This window comes from Lissotriton vulgaris, chromosome 5, assembly GCF_964263255.1.
Source record: "Lissotriton vulgaris chromosome 5, aLisVul1.2, whole genome shotgun sequence".
In the NCBI taxonomy this organism is placed as follows: domain Eukaryota; kingdom Metazoa; phylum Chordata; class Amphibia; order Caudata; family Salamandridae; genus Lissotriton; species Lissotriton vulgaris.
In genome coordinates this window covers 1544501701-1544518283 of record NC_141693.1, presented here as the reverse complement: position 1 = coordinate 1544518283, position 16583 = coordinate 1544501701, and the positions used below count along the sequence as shown (strand labels likewise).

At 39.2% G+C, this 16583-nt stretch overlaps 5 non-coding genes across 5 annotated transcripts; all 5 read left to right on the top strand.

Moving 5' to 3' along the window:
• The first annotated feature begins 2060 nt into the window (after positions 1-2060).
• On the top strand, positions 2061-2133 carry TRNAR-UCG (transfer RNA arginine (anticodon UCG)). Its single transcript has one exon. It is a non-coding gene; the product is annotated as a tRNA-Arg (tRNA).
• Positions 2134-2937: 804 nt separating this feature from the next.
• On the top strand, positions 2938-3010 carry TRNAR-CCU (transfer RNA arginine (anticodon CCU)). The gene has a single exon. It is a non-coding gene; the product is annotated as a tRNA-Arg (tRNA).
• Positions 3011-7697: 4687 nt separating this feature from the next.
• TRNAM-CAU (transfer RNA methionine (anticodon CAU)) lies at positions 7698-7770 on the top strand. Its single transcript has one exon. It is a non-coding gene; the product is annotated as a tRNA-Met (tRNA).
• A 1520-nt stretch (positions 7771-9290) lies between these two features.
• On the top strand, positions 9291-9363 carry TRNAR-CCU (transfer RNA arginine (anticodon CCU)). The gene has a single exon. It is a non-coding gene; the product is annotated as a tRNA-Arg (tRNA).
• Positions 9364-11600: 2237 nt separating this feature from the next.
• TRNAR-UCG (transfer RNA arginine (anticodon UCG)) lies at positions 11601-11673 on the top strand. The gene has a single exon. It is a non-coding gene; the product is annotated as a tRNA-Arg (tRNA).
• Positions 11674-16583: the final 4910 nt, after the last annotated feature.

Genomic DNA, 16583 nt, shown 5'->3' with positions numbered 1-16583 from the left:
TCAGATGCAACTTTGACCCGGCAGAAGATATTCCTTTGGAAAAATGATTTGAATTGGATTGGTGTAACTGTTGTTTCTAGAGGTGGTGACAGGCTTTCAGCAACTTGAATAGGGCAAGTCAGGATTCATGAAACGTATACAACCTTTGAGCATGTGTAAATTGGCATATCCAGAAAGGAGCAGTTTGTACTACTGTCAAAACAGTTTCTCTCCACTTCTGGAAATATCCAGAGCTATGTAAAGCATACAACTGAGCTTTAATCTCATGAAGAAAGAGGTTTAAATGCAAAAAAGAAAACAAAAGCTTATCGTACTGGTGACATTCTCATTATATAGATTCCAAAAGAGTGCTTTAATTGAAAGGAGCTGAAAACACACAATGGGATGTAAACCTAAATAACTATCAATATCATATTTCCCATCCTTGCATACCACCTACATTATAAAAATAAGCATAGCAGGACATATGACCGCGTGGCCTAATGGATAAGGCGCCTGACTTTGGATCAGAAGATTGAGGGTTCGAGTCCGTTCGTGGTCGGTTTTTGCCAATGGTCACACAACTCAGCTTTCCATTCAGAATGGAAGCAGGCTCTTCCAATACTCTTATAGCCATCATGTTCTCATTCCTAATTATTCATGAAGTGGAGTACATACTGCACAGTCATTTAGATTGCATCTTCAGCCTAAAATCTTGTCCATGTTAGTGGCATTAAGAAGTGCTTCTATGTACACGCACTGAATATGTAATAGGGTTGCAGAATTTTGACTTGACAGAATGGGTTTTTAGCTTAAGGGTGTGTAGATGAAATGCAAGGTGTGTAAGTATGTGTTCATGGAGTGCCTCAAGTGTAAAATCTCTACGATTTCTGCAGTTAAAGTGCTAATTTTGCCTACGAGAAAGAAAAGTACTACAAAAGAATTATAAAAGATTGGCACATTGGCTGCCTTTGCTAATGACACAGTTGGCTAATTTGTAAAGCATTGGTCTATTAAGTTGCAGAGTGTGGTTGAACTTGGTTAGGAGACTTGGTGCCTGTTTCTGTGTCCTGCTGAAGACAAGGATGGCTTAATACCACTGTCAAAGCCCAGTTTATTGACAAAAGCATCCAGGAAAGAAGAAGTGTTGAGTCGAAAGTGGTTCTCCTCCAATTTCTCCCCACTTGCTCGAAATGCAGAGCCTCCAATATAGCACAGAACAGAGTGTTAAAGTCGGGGATGGAAGAGGATGAAAATGGGAAGTTTACTTATGGAGAGAACTGAGAAATGTCCTGTGTGCAGACACCAGTGTTTGACGATTGAATACATTTAAATAATGCCTCTAGACTGCAAGTGTTTATCTGTGCCTCAGTGGCCTAATGGATGAGGCACTGGCCTCCTAAGCCAGGGATTGTGGGTTTGAGTCCCATCTGAGGTGAAAACCAATATCCACTCTTTCTTTTCCAGAAGAATTGATATATTTATTACATGCTTCCGCTCAGAAGCTTATGTGGTATTAGGAACTTTGAAATGGTACCATTTTACTTCTGTACTCTTCAGAGTCATGTTGGTGTTCTGAAACTACAAAGTAGATTTTTAAACACCTATCTTTGTCAGATGCAACTTTGACCCGGCAGAAGATATTCCTTTGGAAAAATGATTTGAATTGGATTGGTGTAACTGTTGTTTCTAGAGGTGGTGACAGGCTTTCAGCAACTTGAATAGGGCAAGTCAGGATTCATGAAACGTATACAACCTTTGAGCATGTGTAAATTGGCATATCCAGAAAGGAGCAGTTTGTACTACTGTCAAAACAGTTTCTCTCCACTTCTGGAAATATCCAGAGCTATGTAAAGCATACAACTGAGCTTTATTCTCATGAAGAAAGAGGTTTAAATGCAAAAAAGAAAAAAAAAGCTTATCGTACTGGTGACATTCTCATTATATAGATTCCAAAAGAGTGCTTTAATTGAAAGGAGCTGAAAAAACACAATGGGATGTAAACCTAAATAACTATCAATATCATATTTTCCATCCTTGCATACCACCTACATTATAAAAATAAGCTCAGCAGTACATATGACAGCGTGGCCTAATGGATAAGGCGTCTGACTTCGGATCAGAAGATTGAGGGTTCAAGTCCCTTCGTGGTCGGTTTTTGCCAATGGTCACACAACTCAGCTTTCCATTCAGAATGGAAGCAGGCTCTTCCAATACTCTTATAGCCATCATGTTCTCATTCCTAATTATTCATGAAGTGGAGTACATACTGCACAGTCATTTAGATTGCATCTTCAGCCTAAAATCTTGTCCATGTTAGTGGCATTAAGAAGTGCTTCTATGTACACGCACTGAATATGTAATAGGGTTGCAGAATTTTGACTTGACAGAATGGGTTTTTAGCTTAAAGGTGTGTAGATGAAATGCAAGGTGTGTAAGTATGTGTTCATGGAGTGCTTCAAGTGTAAAATCTGTATGATTTGTGCAGTTAAAGTGCTAATTTTGCCTACGAGAAAGAAAAGAACTACAGAAGAATTATAAGGGATTGGCACATTGGCTGCCTTTGCTGATGACTCAGTTGGCTAATTTGTAAAGCATTGGTCTATTAAGTTGCAGAGTGTAGTTGAACTTGGTTAGGAGACTTGGTGCCTGTTTCTGTGTCCTGCTGAAGACAAGGACGGCTTGATACCACTGTCAAAGCCCAGTTTATTGAGAAAAGCATCCAGGAAAGAAGAAGTGTTGAGTCGAAAGTGGTTCTCCTCCAATTTCTCTCCACTTGCTCGAAATGCAGAGCCTCCATTATAGCACAGAACAGAGTGTTAAAGTCGGGGATGAAAGAGGATGAAAATGGGAAGTTTACTTATGGAGGGAACTGAGAAAATGTACTGTGTGTAGACACCAGTGTCTGACGATTGAATACATTTAAATAATGCCTCTAGACCGCAAGAATTTATCTTTGCCTCAGTGGCCTAATGGATAAGGCTCTGGCCTCCTAAGCCAGGGATTGTGGGTTCGAGTCCCATCTGAGGTGAAAACCAATTTCCACTCTTACTTTTCCAGAAAAAATGATATATTTATTACATGCTTCCGCTCAGAAGCATATGTGGTATTAGGAACTTTGAAATGGTACCATTTTACTTCTGTACTCTTCAGAGTCATGTTGGTGTTCTGAAACTATAAAGTAGATTTTTAAACACCTATCTTTGTCAGATGCAACTTTGACCCGGCAGAAGATATTCCTTTGGAAAAAATGATTTGAATTGGATTGGTGTAACTGTTGTTTCTAGAGGTGGTGACAGGCTTTTAGCTACTTGAATAGGGCAAGTCGGGATGCATGAAACGTATACAACCTTTGAGTGTGTGTAAATTGGCATATCCAGAAAGGAGCAGTTTGTACTACTGTCAAAACAGTTTCTCTCCACTTCTGGAAATATCCAGAGCTATGTAAAGCATACAACTGAGCTTTAATCTCATGAAGAAAGAGGTTTAAATGCAAAAAAGAAAACAAAAGCTTATCGTACTGGTGACATTCTCATTATATAGATTCCAAAAGAGTGCTTTAATTGAAAGGAGCTGAAAACACACAATGGGATGTAAACCTAAATAACTATCAATATCATATTTCCCATCCTTGCATACCACCTACATTATAAAAATAAGCATAGCAGGACATATGACCGCGTGGCCTAATGGATAAGGCGCCTGACTTTGGATCAGAAGATTGAGGGTTCGAGTCCGTTCGTGGTCGGTTTTTGCCAATGGTCACACAACTCAGCTTTCCATTCAGAATGGAAGCAGGCTCTTCCAATACTCTTATAGCCATCATGTTCTCATTCCTAATTATTCATGAAGTGGAGTACATACTGCACAGTCATTTAGATTGCATCTTCAGCCTAAAATCTTGTCCATGTTAGTGGCATTAAGAAGTGCTTCTATGTACACGCACTGAATATGTAATAGGGTTGCAGAATTTTGACTTGACAGAATGGGTTTTTAGCTTAAGGGTGTGTAGATGAAATGCAAGGTGTGTAAGTATGTGTTCATGGAGTGCCTCGAGTGTAAAATCTGTACGATTTCTGCAGTTAAAGTGCTAATTTTGCCTACGAGAAAGAAAAGTACTACAAAAGAATTATAAAAGATTGGCACATTGGCTGCCTTTGCTAATGACACAGTTGGCTAATTTGTAAAGCATTGGTCTATTAAGTTGCAGAGTGTGGTTGAACTTGGTTAGGAGACTTGGTGCCTGTTTCTGTGTCCTGCTGAAGACAAGGACGGCTTAATACCACTGTCAAAGCCCAGTTTATTGACAAAAGCATCCAGGAAAGAAGAAGTGTTGAGTCAAAAGTGGTTCTCCTCCAATTTCTCTCCACTTGCTCGAAATGCAGAGCCTCCAATATAGCACAGAACAGAGTGTTAAAGTCGGGGATGGAAGAGGATGAAAATGGGAAGTTTACTTATGGAGAGAACTGAGAAATGTCCTGTGTGCAGACACCAGTGTTTGACGATTGAATACATTTAAATAATGCCTCTAGACTGCAAGTGTTTATCTGTGCCTCAGTGGCCTAATGGATGAGGCACTGGCCTCCTAAGCCAGGGATTGTGGGTTTGAGTCCCATCTGAGGTGAAAACCAATATCCACTCTTTCTTTTCCAGAAGAATTGATATATTTATTACATGCTTCCGCTCAGAAGCTTATGTGGTATTAGGAACTTTGAAATGGTACCATTTTACTTCTGTACTCTTCAGAGTCATGTTGGTGTTCTGAAACTACAAAGTAGATTTTTAAACACCTATCTTTGTCAGATGCAACTTTGACCCGGCAGAATATATTCCTATGGAAAAAATGATTTGAATTGGATTGGTGTAACTGTTGTTTCTAGAGGTGGTGACAGGCTTTCAGCTACTTGAATAGGGCAAGTCAGGATTCATGAAACGTATACAACCTTTGAGCGTGTGTAAATTGGCATATCCAGAAAGGAGCAGTTTGTACTACTGTCAAAACAGTTTCTCTCCACTTCTGGAAATATCCAGCGCTATGTAAAGCATACAACTGAGCTTTAATCTCATGAAGAAAGAGGTTTAAATGCAAAAAAGAAAACAAAAGCTTATCGTACTGGTGACATTCTCATTATATAGATTCCAAAAGAGTGCTTTAATTGAAAGGAGCTGAAAAAACACAATGGAATGTAAACCTAAATAACTATGAATATCATATTTTCCATCCTTGCATACCACCTACATTATAAAAATAAGCACAGCAGGACATATGACCACGTGGCCTAATGGATGAGGCGTCTGACTTTGGATCAGAAGATTGAGGGTTTGAGTCCCTTCGCGGTCGGTTTTTGCCAATGTTCATACAACTCAGCTTTCCATTCAGAATGGAAGCAGGCTCTTCCAATACTCTTATAGCCATCATGTTCTCATTCCTAATTATTCATGAAGTCATTTAGATTGCATCTTCAGCCTAAAATCTTGTCCATGTTAGTGGCATTAAGAATTGCCTCATGTACATGCACTGAATATGTAATAGGGTTGCAGAATTTTGACTTGACAGAATGGGTTTTTAGCTTAAGAGTGTGTAGATGAAATGCAAGGTGTGTAAGTATGTGTTCATGGAGTGTCTCAAGTGTAAAATCTGTACGATTTGTGCAGTTAAAGTGCTAATTTTGCCTACGAGAAAGAAAAGTACTACAAAAGAATTATAAAAGATTGGCACATTGGCTACCTTTTCTGATGACACAGTTGGCTAATTTGTAAAGCATTGGTCTATTAAGTTGCAGAGTGTGGTTGAACTTGGTTAGGAGACTTGGTGCCTGTTTCTGTGTCCTGCTGAAGACAAGGACGGCTTGATACCACTGTCAAAGCCCAGTTTATTGAGAAAAGCATCCAGGAAAGAAGAACTGTTGAGTCGAAAGTGGTTCTCCTCCAATTTCTCTCCACTTGCTCGAAATGCAGAGCCTCCAATATAGCACAGAACAGAGTGTTAAAGTCGGGGATGGAAGAGGATGAAAATGGGAAGTTTACTAATGGAGAGAATTGAGAAATGTCCTGTGTGCAGACACCAGTGTTTGAAGATTGAATACATTTAAATAATGCCTCTAGACTGCAAGTGTTTATCTGTGCCTCAGTGGCCTAATGGACCAGGCACCGGCCTCCTAAACCAGGGATTGTGGGTTCGAGTCCCATCTGAGGTGAAAACCAATATCCACTCTTACTTTTCCAGAAAAATTTATATATTTATTACATGCTTCCACTCAGAAGCTTATGAGGTATTAGGAACTTTGAAATGGTACCATTTTACTTCTTTACTCTTCAGAGTCATGTTGGTGTTCTGAAACTACAAAGTAGATTTTTAAACACCTATCTTTGTCAGATGCAACTTTGACCCGGCAGAATACATTCCTTTGGAAAAAATGATTTGAATTGGATTGGTGTAACTGTTGTTTCTAGAGGTGGTGACAGGCTTTCAGCTACTTGAATAGGGCAAGTCAGGATTCATGAAACGTATACAACCTTTGAGTGTGTGTAAATTGGCATATCCAGAAAGGAGCAGTTTGTACTACTGTCAAAACAGTTTCTCTCCACTTCTGGAAATATCCAAAGCTATGTAAAGCATACAACTGAGCTTTAATCTCATGAAGAAAGAGGTTTAAATGCAAAAAAGAAAACAAAAGCTTATCACACTGGTGACATTCTCATTATATGGATTCCAAAAGAGTGCTTTAATTGAAAGGAGCTGAAAAAACACAATGGGATGTACACCTAAATAACTATGAATATCATATTTTCCATCCTTGCATACCACCTACATTATAAAAATGAACACAGCAGGACATATGACCGCGTGGCCTAATGGATAAGGCGTCTTACTTTGGATCAGAAGATTAAGGGTTCGAGTCCCTTCGTGGTCGAGTTTTGCCAATGGTCACACAACTCAGCTTTCCATTCAGAATGGAAGCAGGCTCTTCCAATACTCTTATAGCCATCATGTTCTCATTCCTAATTATTCATGAAGTGGAGTACATACTGCACAGTCATTTCGATTGCATCTTCAGCCTAAAATCTTATCCATGTTAGTGGCATTAAGAAGTGCTTCTATGTACACACACTGAATATGTAACAGGGTTGCAGAATTTTGACTTGACAGAATGGGTTTTTAGCTTAAGGGTGTGTAGATGAAATGCAAGGTGTGTAAGTCTGTGTTCATGGAGTGCTTCAAGTGTAAAAATCTGTATGATTTGTGCAGTTAAAGTGCTAATTTTGCCTACTAGAAAGAAAAGTACTACAGAAGAATTATAAAGGATTGGCACTTTGGCTGCCTTTGCTGATGACACAGTTGGCTAATTTGTAAAGCATTGGTCTATTAAGTTGCAGAGTGTGGTTGAACTTGGTTAGGAGAATTGGTGCCTGTTTCGGTGTCCTGCTGAAGACAAGGTTGGCTTGATACCACTGTCAAAGCCCAGTTTATTGAGAAAAGCATCCAGGAAAGAAGAAGTGTTGAGTCGAAAGTGGTTCTCCTCCAATTTCTCTCCACTTGCTCGAAATGCAGAGCCTCCATTATAGCACAGAACAGAGTGTTAACGTCGGGGATGGAAGAGGATGAAAATGGGAAGTTTACTTATGGAGAGAACTGAGAAATGTCCTGTGTGCAGACACCAGTGTTTGACGATGGAATACATTTAAATAATGCCTCTAGATTGCAAGTGTTCATCTGTGCCTCAGTGGCCTAATGGATAAGGCACTGGCCTCATAAGCCAGGGATTGTGGGTTCGAGTCCCATCTGAGGTGAAAACCAATATCCACTATTACTTTTCTAGAAAAATTTATATATTTATTACATGCTTCCGCTCAGAAGCTTATGAGGTATTAGGAACTTTGAAATGGTACCATTTTACTTCTGTACTCTCCGGACTCATGTTGGTGTTCTGAAACTACAAAGTAGATTTTTAAACACCGATCTTTGTCAGATGCAACTTTGACCCAGCAGAAGATATTCCTTTGGAAAAAATGATTTGAATTGGATTGGTGTAACTGTTGTTTCTAGAGGTGGTGACAGGCTTTCAGCTACTTGAATAGGGCAAGTCAGGATTCATGAAACACATACAACCTTTGAGCGTGTGTAAATTGGCATATCCAGAAAGGAGAAGTTTGTACTACTGTCAAAACAGTTTCTCTCCACTTCTGGAAATATCTAGAGCTATGTAAAGCATACAACTGAGCTTTAATCTCATGGAGAAAGAGGTTTAAATGCAAAAAAGAAAACAAAAGCTTATCGTACTGGTGACATTTTCATTATATAGATTCCAAAAGAGAGCTTTATTTGAAAGGAGCTGAAAACACACAATGGGATGTAAACCTAAATAACTATCAATATCATATTTCCCATCCTTGCATACCACCTACATTATAAAAATAAGCACAGCAGGACGTATGACCACTTGGCCTAATGGATAAGGCCTCTGAGTTCGGATCAGAAGATTGAGGGTTCGAGTCCCTTCGTGGTCGGTTTTTGCCAATGGTCACACAACTCAGATTTCCATTCAGAATGGAAGCAGGCTCTTCCAATACTCTTATAGCCATCATGTTCTCATTCCTAATTATTCATGAAGTGGAGTACATACTGCACAGTCATTTAGATTGCATCTTCAGCCTAAAATCTTGTTCATGTTAGTGGCATTAAGAAGTGCTTCTATGTACACGCACTGAATATGTAATAGGGTTGCCGAATTTTGACTTGACAGAATGGGTTTTTAGCTTAAGGGTGTGTAGATGAAATGCAAGGTGTGTAAGTATGTGTTCATGGAGTGCTTCAAGTGTAAAATCTGTATGATTTGTGCAGTTAAAGTGCTAATTTTGCCTACGAGAAAGAGAAGTACTACAGAAGAATTATAAAGGATGGGCACATTGGATGCCTTTGCTGATGACACAGTTGGCTAATTTGCAAAGCATTGGTATGTTAAGTTGCAGAGTGTGGTTGAACTTGGTTAGGAGACTTGGTGCCTGTTTCTGTGTCCTGCTGAAGACAAGGACGGCTTGATACCACTCTCAAAGCCCAGTTTATTGAGAAAAGCATCCAGGAAAGAAGAAGTGTTGAGTCGAAAGTGGTTCTCCTCCAATTTCTCTCCACTTGCTCGAAATGCAGAGCCTCCATTATAGCACAGAACAGAGTTTTAAAGACGGGCATGGAAGACGATGAAAATGGGAAGTTTACTTATGGAGAGAACTGAGAAATGTCCTGTGTGCAGACACCAGTGTTTGACGATTGAATACATTTAAATAATGCCTCTAGACTGCAAGTGTTCATCTGTGCCTCAGTGGCCTAATGGAGAAGGCACTGGCCTCCTAAGCCAGGGATTGTGGGTTTGAGTCCCATCTGAGGTAAAAACCAATATCCAGTATTACCTTTCTTGAAAAATTTATATATTTATTACATGCTTCCGCTCAGAAGCTTATGAGGTATTAGGAACTTTGAAATGGTACCATTTTACTTCTGTACTCTCCGGACTCATGTTGGTGTTCTGAAACTACAAAGTAGATTTTTAAACACCTATCTTTGTCAGATGCAACTTTGACCCGGCAGAAGATATTCCTTTGGAAAAAATGATTTGAATTGGATTGGTGTAACTGTTGTTTCTAGAGGTGGTGACAGGCTTTCAGCTACTTGAATAGGGCAAGTCAGGATTCATGAAACGTATACAACCTTTGAGCGTGTGTAAATTGGCATATCCAGAAAGGAGCAGTTTGTACTACTGTCAAAACAGTTTCTCTCCACTTCTGGAAATATCCAGAGCTATGTAAAGCATACAACTGAGCTTTAATCTCATGAAGAAAGAGGTTTAAATGCAAAAAAGAAAACAAAAGCTTATCGTACTGGTGACATTTTCATTATATAGATTCCAAAAGAGTGCTTTAATTGAAAGGAGCTGAAAACACACAATGGGATGTAAACCTAAATAACTATCAATATCATATTTCCCATCCTTGCATACCACCTACATTATAAAAATAAGCAAAGCAGGACATATGACCGCGTGGCCTAATGGATAAGGCGTCTGACTACGGATCAGAAGATTGAGGGTTCAAGTCCCTTCGTGGCCGGATTTTGCCAATGGTCACACAACTCAGATTTCCATTCAGAATGGAAGCAGGCTCTTCCAATATTCTTATAGCCATCATGTTCTCATTCCTAATTATTCATGAAGTGGAGTACATACTGCACAGTCATTTAGATTGCATCTTCAGCCTAAAATCTTGTTCATGTTAGTGACATTAAGAAGTGCTTCTATGTACACGCACTGAATATGTAATATGGTTGCAGAATTTCGACTTGACAGAATGGGTTTTTAGCTTAAGGGTGTGTAGATGAAATGCAAGGTGTGTAAGTATGTGTTCATGGAGTGCTTCAAGTGTAAAATCTGTATGATTTGTGCAGTTAAAGTGCTAATTTTGCCTACGAGAAAGAGAAGTACTACAGAAGAATTATAAAGGATTGGCACATTGGCTGCCTTTGCTGATGACACAGTTGGCTAATTTGTAAAGCATTGGTCTATTAAGGTGCAGAGTGTGGTTGAACTTGGTTAGGAGACTTGGTGCCTGTTTCTGTGTCCTGCTGAAGACAAGGACGGCTTGATACCACTGTCAAAGCCCAGTTTATTTAGAAAAGCATCCAGGAAAGAAGAAGTGTTGAGTCAAAAGTGGTTCTCCTCCAATTTCTCTCCACTTGCTCGAAATGCAGAGCCTCCATCATAGCACAGAACAGGGTGTTAAAGTCGGGGATGGAAGAGGATGAAAATGGGAAGTTTACTTACGGAGAGAACTGAGAAATGTCCTGTGTGCAGACACCAGCGTTTGACGATTGAATACATTTAAATAATGCCTCTAGACTGGAAGTGTTTATCTGTGCCTCAGTGGCCTAATGGATAAGGCACTGGTCTCCTAAGCCAGGGATTGTGGGTTAGAGTCCCATCTGAGGTGAAAACCAATATTCACTCTTATTTTTCCAGAAAAATTGATATATTTATTACATGCTTCCGCTCAGAAGCTTATGTGGTATTAGGAACTTTGAAATGGTACCATTTTACTTCTGTACTCTTCAGAGTCATGTTGGTATTCTGAAACTACAAAGTAGATTTTTAAACACCTATCTTTGTCAGATGCAACTTTGACCCGACAGAAGATATTCCTTTGGAAAAAATGATTTGAATTGGATTGGTGTAACTGTTGTTTCTAGAGGTGGTGACAGGCTTTCAGCTACTTGAATAGGGCAAGTCAGGATTCATGAAACGTATACAGCCTTTGAGCGTGTGTAAATTGGCATATCCAGAAAGGAGCAGTTTTTACTACTGTCAAAACAGTTTCTCTCCACTTCTAGAAATATCCAGAGCTATGTAAAGCATACAACTGAGCTTTATTCTCATGAAGAAAGAGGTTTAAATGCAAAAAAGAAAACAAAAACTTATCGTACTGGTGACATTCTCATTATATAGATTCCAAAATAGTGCTTTAATTGAAAGGAGCTGAAAAAACACAATGGGATGTAAACCTAAATAACTATCAATATCATATTTCCCATCCTTGCATACCACCTACATTATAAAAATAAGCACAGCAAGACATATGACCGCGTGGCCTAATGGATAAGGCGTCTGACTTCGGATCAGAAGATTGAGGGTTCGAGTCCCTTCATGGTCGGTTTTTGCCAATGGTCACACAACTCAGCTTTCCATTCAGAATGGAAGCAGGCTCTACCAAAACTCTTATAGCCATCATGTTCTCATTCCTAATTATTCATGAAGTGGAGTACATACTGCACAGTCATTTAGATTGCATCTTCAGCCTAAAATCTTGTCCATGTTAGTGACATTAAGAAGTGCTTCTATGTACATGCACTGAATATGTAATAGGGTTGCAGAATTTTGACTTGACAGAATGGGTTTTTAGCTTAAGGGTGTGTAGATGAAATGCAAGGTGTGTAAGTATGTGTTCATGGAGTGCTTCAAGTGTAAAAATCTGTATGATTTGTGCAGTTAAAGTGCTAATTTTGCCTACGAGAAAGAAGAGTACTACAGAAGAATTATAAAGGATTGGCACATTGGCTGCCTTTGCTGATGACACATTTGGCTAATTTGTAAAGCATTGGTCTATTAAGTTGCAGAGTGTGGTTGAACTTGGTTAGGAGACTTGGTGCCTGTTTCTGTGTCCTGCTGAAGACAAGGACAGCTTGATACCACTGTCAAAGCCCAGTTTATTGAGAAAAGCATCCAGGAAAGAAGAAGTGTTGAGTCGAAAGTGGTTCTCCTCCAATTTCTCTGCACTTGCTCGAAATGCAGAGCCTCCATTATAGCACAGAACAGAGTGTTAAAGTCTGGGATGGAAGAGGATGAAAATGGAAAGTTTACTTATGGAGAGAACTGAGAAATGTCCTGTGTGCAGACACCAGTGTTTGACGATTGAATACATTTAAATAATGCCTCTAGACTGCAAGTGTTCATCTGTGCCTCAGTGGCCTAATGGATAAGGCACTTTCCTCCTAAGCCAGGGATTGTGGATTCGAGTCCCATCTGAGGTGAAAACCAATATCCACTATTACTTTTCTAGAAAAATTTATATATTTATTACATGCTTCCGCTCAGAAGCTTATGAGGTATTAGGAACTTTGAAATGGTACCATTTTACTTCTGTAATCTCCGGATTCATGTTGGTGTTCTGAAACTACAAAGTAGATTTTTAAACACCTATCTTTGTGAGATGCAACTTTGACCCAGCAGAAGATATTCCTTTGGAAAAAATGATTTGAATTGGATTGGTGTAACTGTTGTTTCTAGAGGTGGTGACAGGCTTTCAGCTACTTGAATAGGGCTAGTCAGGATTCATGAAACACATACAACCTTTGAGCGTGTGTAAATTGGCATATCCAGAAAGGAGCAGTTTGTACTACTGTCAAAACAGTTTCTCTCCACTTCTGGAAATATCCAGAGCTATGTAAAGCATACAACTGAGCTTTAATCTCATGAAGAAAGAGGTTTAAATGCAAAAAAGAAAACAAAAGCTTATCGTACTGGTGACATTTTCATTATATAGATTCCAAAAGAGTGCTTTAATTGAAAGGAGCTGAAAACACACAATGGTATGTAAACCTAAATAACTATAAATATCATATTTCCCATCCTTGCATGCCACCTACATTATAAAAATAAGCACAGCAGGACATATGACCGCGTTGCTTAATGGATAAGGCGTCTGACTTCGGATCAGAAGATTGGTTTTTGCCAATGGTCACACAACTCAGCTTTCCATTCAGAATGGAAGCAGGCTCTTCCAATACTCTTATAGCCATCATGTTCTCATTCTCATTATTCATGAAGTGGAGTACATACTGCACAGTCATTTAGATTGCATCTTCAGCCTAAAATCTTGTTCATGTTAGTGGCATTAAGAAGTGCTTCTATGTACATGCACTGAATATGTAATAGGGTTGCAGAATTTTGACTTGACAGAATGGGTTTTTAGCTTAAGGGTGTGTAGATGAACTGCAAGGTGTGTAAGTATGTGTTCATGGAGTGCTTCAAGTGTAAAATCTGTATGATTTGTGCAGTTAAAGTGCTAATTTTGCCTACGAGAAAGAAAAGTACTACAGAAGAATTATAAAGGATTGGCACATTGGCTGCCTTTGCTGATGACACAGTTGGCAAATTTGTAAAGCATTGGTCTATTAAGTTGCAGAGTGTGGTTGAACTTGGTTAGGAGACTTGGTGCCTGTTTCTGTGTCCTGCTGAAGACAAGGACGGCTTGATACCACTGTCAAAGCCCAGTTTATTGAGAAAAGCATCCAGGAAAGAAGAAGTGTTGAGTCGAAAGTGATTATCCTCCAATTTCTCTCCACTTGCTTGAAATGCAGAGCCTCCATTATAGCACAGAACAGAGTGTTAAAGTCGGGGATGGAAGAGGATGAAAATGGGAAGTTTACTTATGGAGAGAACTGAGAAATGTCCTGTGTGCAGACACCAGTGTTTGACGATTGAATACATTTAAATAATGCCTCTAGACTGCTAGTGTTTATCTGTGCCTCAGTGGCCTAATGGCTGAGGCACTGGCCTTGTAAGCCAGGGATTGTGGGTTCGAGTCCCATCTGACGTGAAAACCAATATCCACTCTTACTTTTCCAGAAAAATTTATATATTTATTACATGCTTCCACTCAGAAGCTTATGAGGTATTAGGAACTTTGAAATGGTACAATTTTACTTCTGTACTCTTCAGAGTCATGTTGGTGTTCTGAAACTACAAAGTAGATTTTTAAACACCTATCTTTGTCAGATGCAACTTTGACCCGGCAGAAGATATTCCTTTGGAAAAAATGATTTGAATTGGATTGGTGTAACTGTTGTTTCTAGAGGTGGTGACAGGCTTTCAGCTACTTGAATAGGGCAAGTCAGGATTCATGAAACAAATACAACCTTTGAGTGTGTGTAAATTGGCATATCCAGAAAGGAGCAGTTTGTACTACTGTCAAAACAGTTTCTCTCCACTTCTGGAAATATCCAGAGCTATGTAAAGCATACAACTGAGCTTTAATCTCATGAAGAAAGAGGTTTAAATGCAAAAAAGAAAACAAAAGCCTATTGTACTGGTGACATTCTCATTATATAGATTCCAAAAGAGTGCTTTAATTGAAAGGAGCTGAAAAAACACAATGGGATGTAAACCTAAATAACTATGAATATCATATTTTCCATCCTTGCATACCACCTACATTATAAAAATAAGCACAGCAGGACATATGACCGTGTGGCCTAATGGATAAGGCGTCTTACTTCGCATCAGAAGATTGAGGGTTCGAGTCCCTTCGTGGTCGGTTTTTGCCAATGGTCACACAACTCAGCTTTCCATTCAGAACGGAAGCAGGCTCTTCCAATACTCTTATAGCCATCATGTTCTCATACCTAATTATTCATGAATTGGAGTACATACTGCACAGTCATTTCGATTGCATCTTCAGCCTAAAATCTTGTCCATTTTAGTGGCATTAAAAAGTGCTTCTATGTACACGTACTGAATATGTAATAGGTTTGCAGAATTTTGACTTGACAGAATGGGTTTTTAGCTTAAGGCTGTGTAGATGAAATGCAAGGTGTGTAAGTATGTGTTCATGGAGTGCTTCAAGTGTAAAATCTGTATGATTTGTGCAGTTAAAGTGCTAATTTTGCCTACGAGAAAGAAAAGTACTACAGGAGAATTATAAAGGATTGGCACATTGGCTGCCTTTGCTGATGACACAGTTGGCAAATTTGTAAAGCATTGGTCTATTAAGTTGCAGAGTGTGGTTGAACTTGGTTAGGAGACTTGGTGCCTGTTTCTGTGTCCTGCTGAAGACAAGGACGGCTTGATACCACTGTCAAAGCCCAGTTTATTGAGAAAAGCATCCAGGAAAGAAGAAGTGTTGAGTCGAAAGTGATTATCCTCCAATTTCTCTCCACTTGCTTGAAATGCAGAGCCTCCATTATAGCACAGAACAGAGTGTTAAAGTTGGAGATGGAAGAGGATGAAAATGGGAAGTTTACTTATGGAGAGAACTGAGAAATGTCCTGTGTGCAGACACCAGTGTTTGACGATTGAATACATTTAAATAATGCCTCTAGACTGCAAGTGTTCATCTGTGCCTCAGTGGCCTAATGGATAAGGCACTTTCCTCCTCAGCCAGGGATTGTGGGTTCGAGTCCCATCTGAGGTGAAAACCAATATCCACTATTACTTTTCTAGAAAAATTTATATATTTATTACATGCTTCCGCTCAGAAGCTTATGAGGTATTAGGAACTTTGAAATGGTACCATTTTACTTCTGTACTCTCCGGACTCATGTTGGTGTTCTGAAACTACAAAGTAGATTTTTAAACACCTATCTTTGTCAGATGCAACTTTGATCCAGCAGAAGATATTCCTTTGGAAAAAATGATTTGAATTGGATTGGTGTAACTGTTGTTTCTAGAGGTGGTGACAGGATTTCAGCTACTTGAATAGGGCAAGTCAGGATTCATGAAACACATACAACCTTTGAGCGTATGTGAATTGGCATATCCAGAAAGGAGCAGTTTGTACTACTGTCAAAACAGTTTCTCTCCACTTCTGGAAATATCCAGAGCTATGTAAAGCATACAACTGAGCTTTAATCTCATGAAGAAAGAGGTTTAAATGCAAAAAAGAAAACAAAAGCTTATCGTACTGGTGACATTTTCATTATATAGATTCCAAAAGAGTGCTTTAATTGAAAGGAGCTGAAAACGCACAATGGTATGTAAACCTAAATAACTATAAATATCATATTTCCCATCCTTGCATACCACCTACATTATAAAAATAAGCACAGCAGGACATATGACCGCGTTGCTTAATGGATAAGGCGTCTGACTTCGGATCAGAAGATTGAGGGTTTGAGTCCCTTCGTGGTTGGTTTTTGCCAATGGTCACACAACTCAGCTTTCCATTCAGAATGGAAGCAGGCTCTTCCAATACTCTTATAGCCATCATGTTCTCATTCCTAATTATTCATGAAGTGGAGTACATACTGCACAGTCATTTAGATTGCATCTTCAGCCTAAAATCTT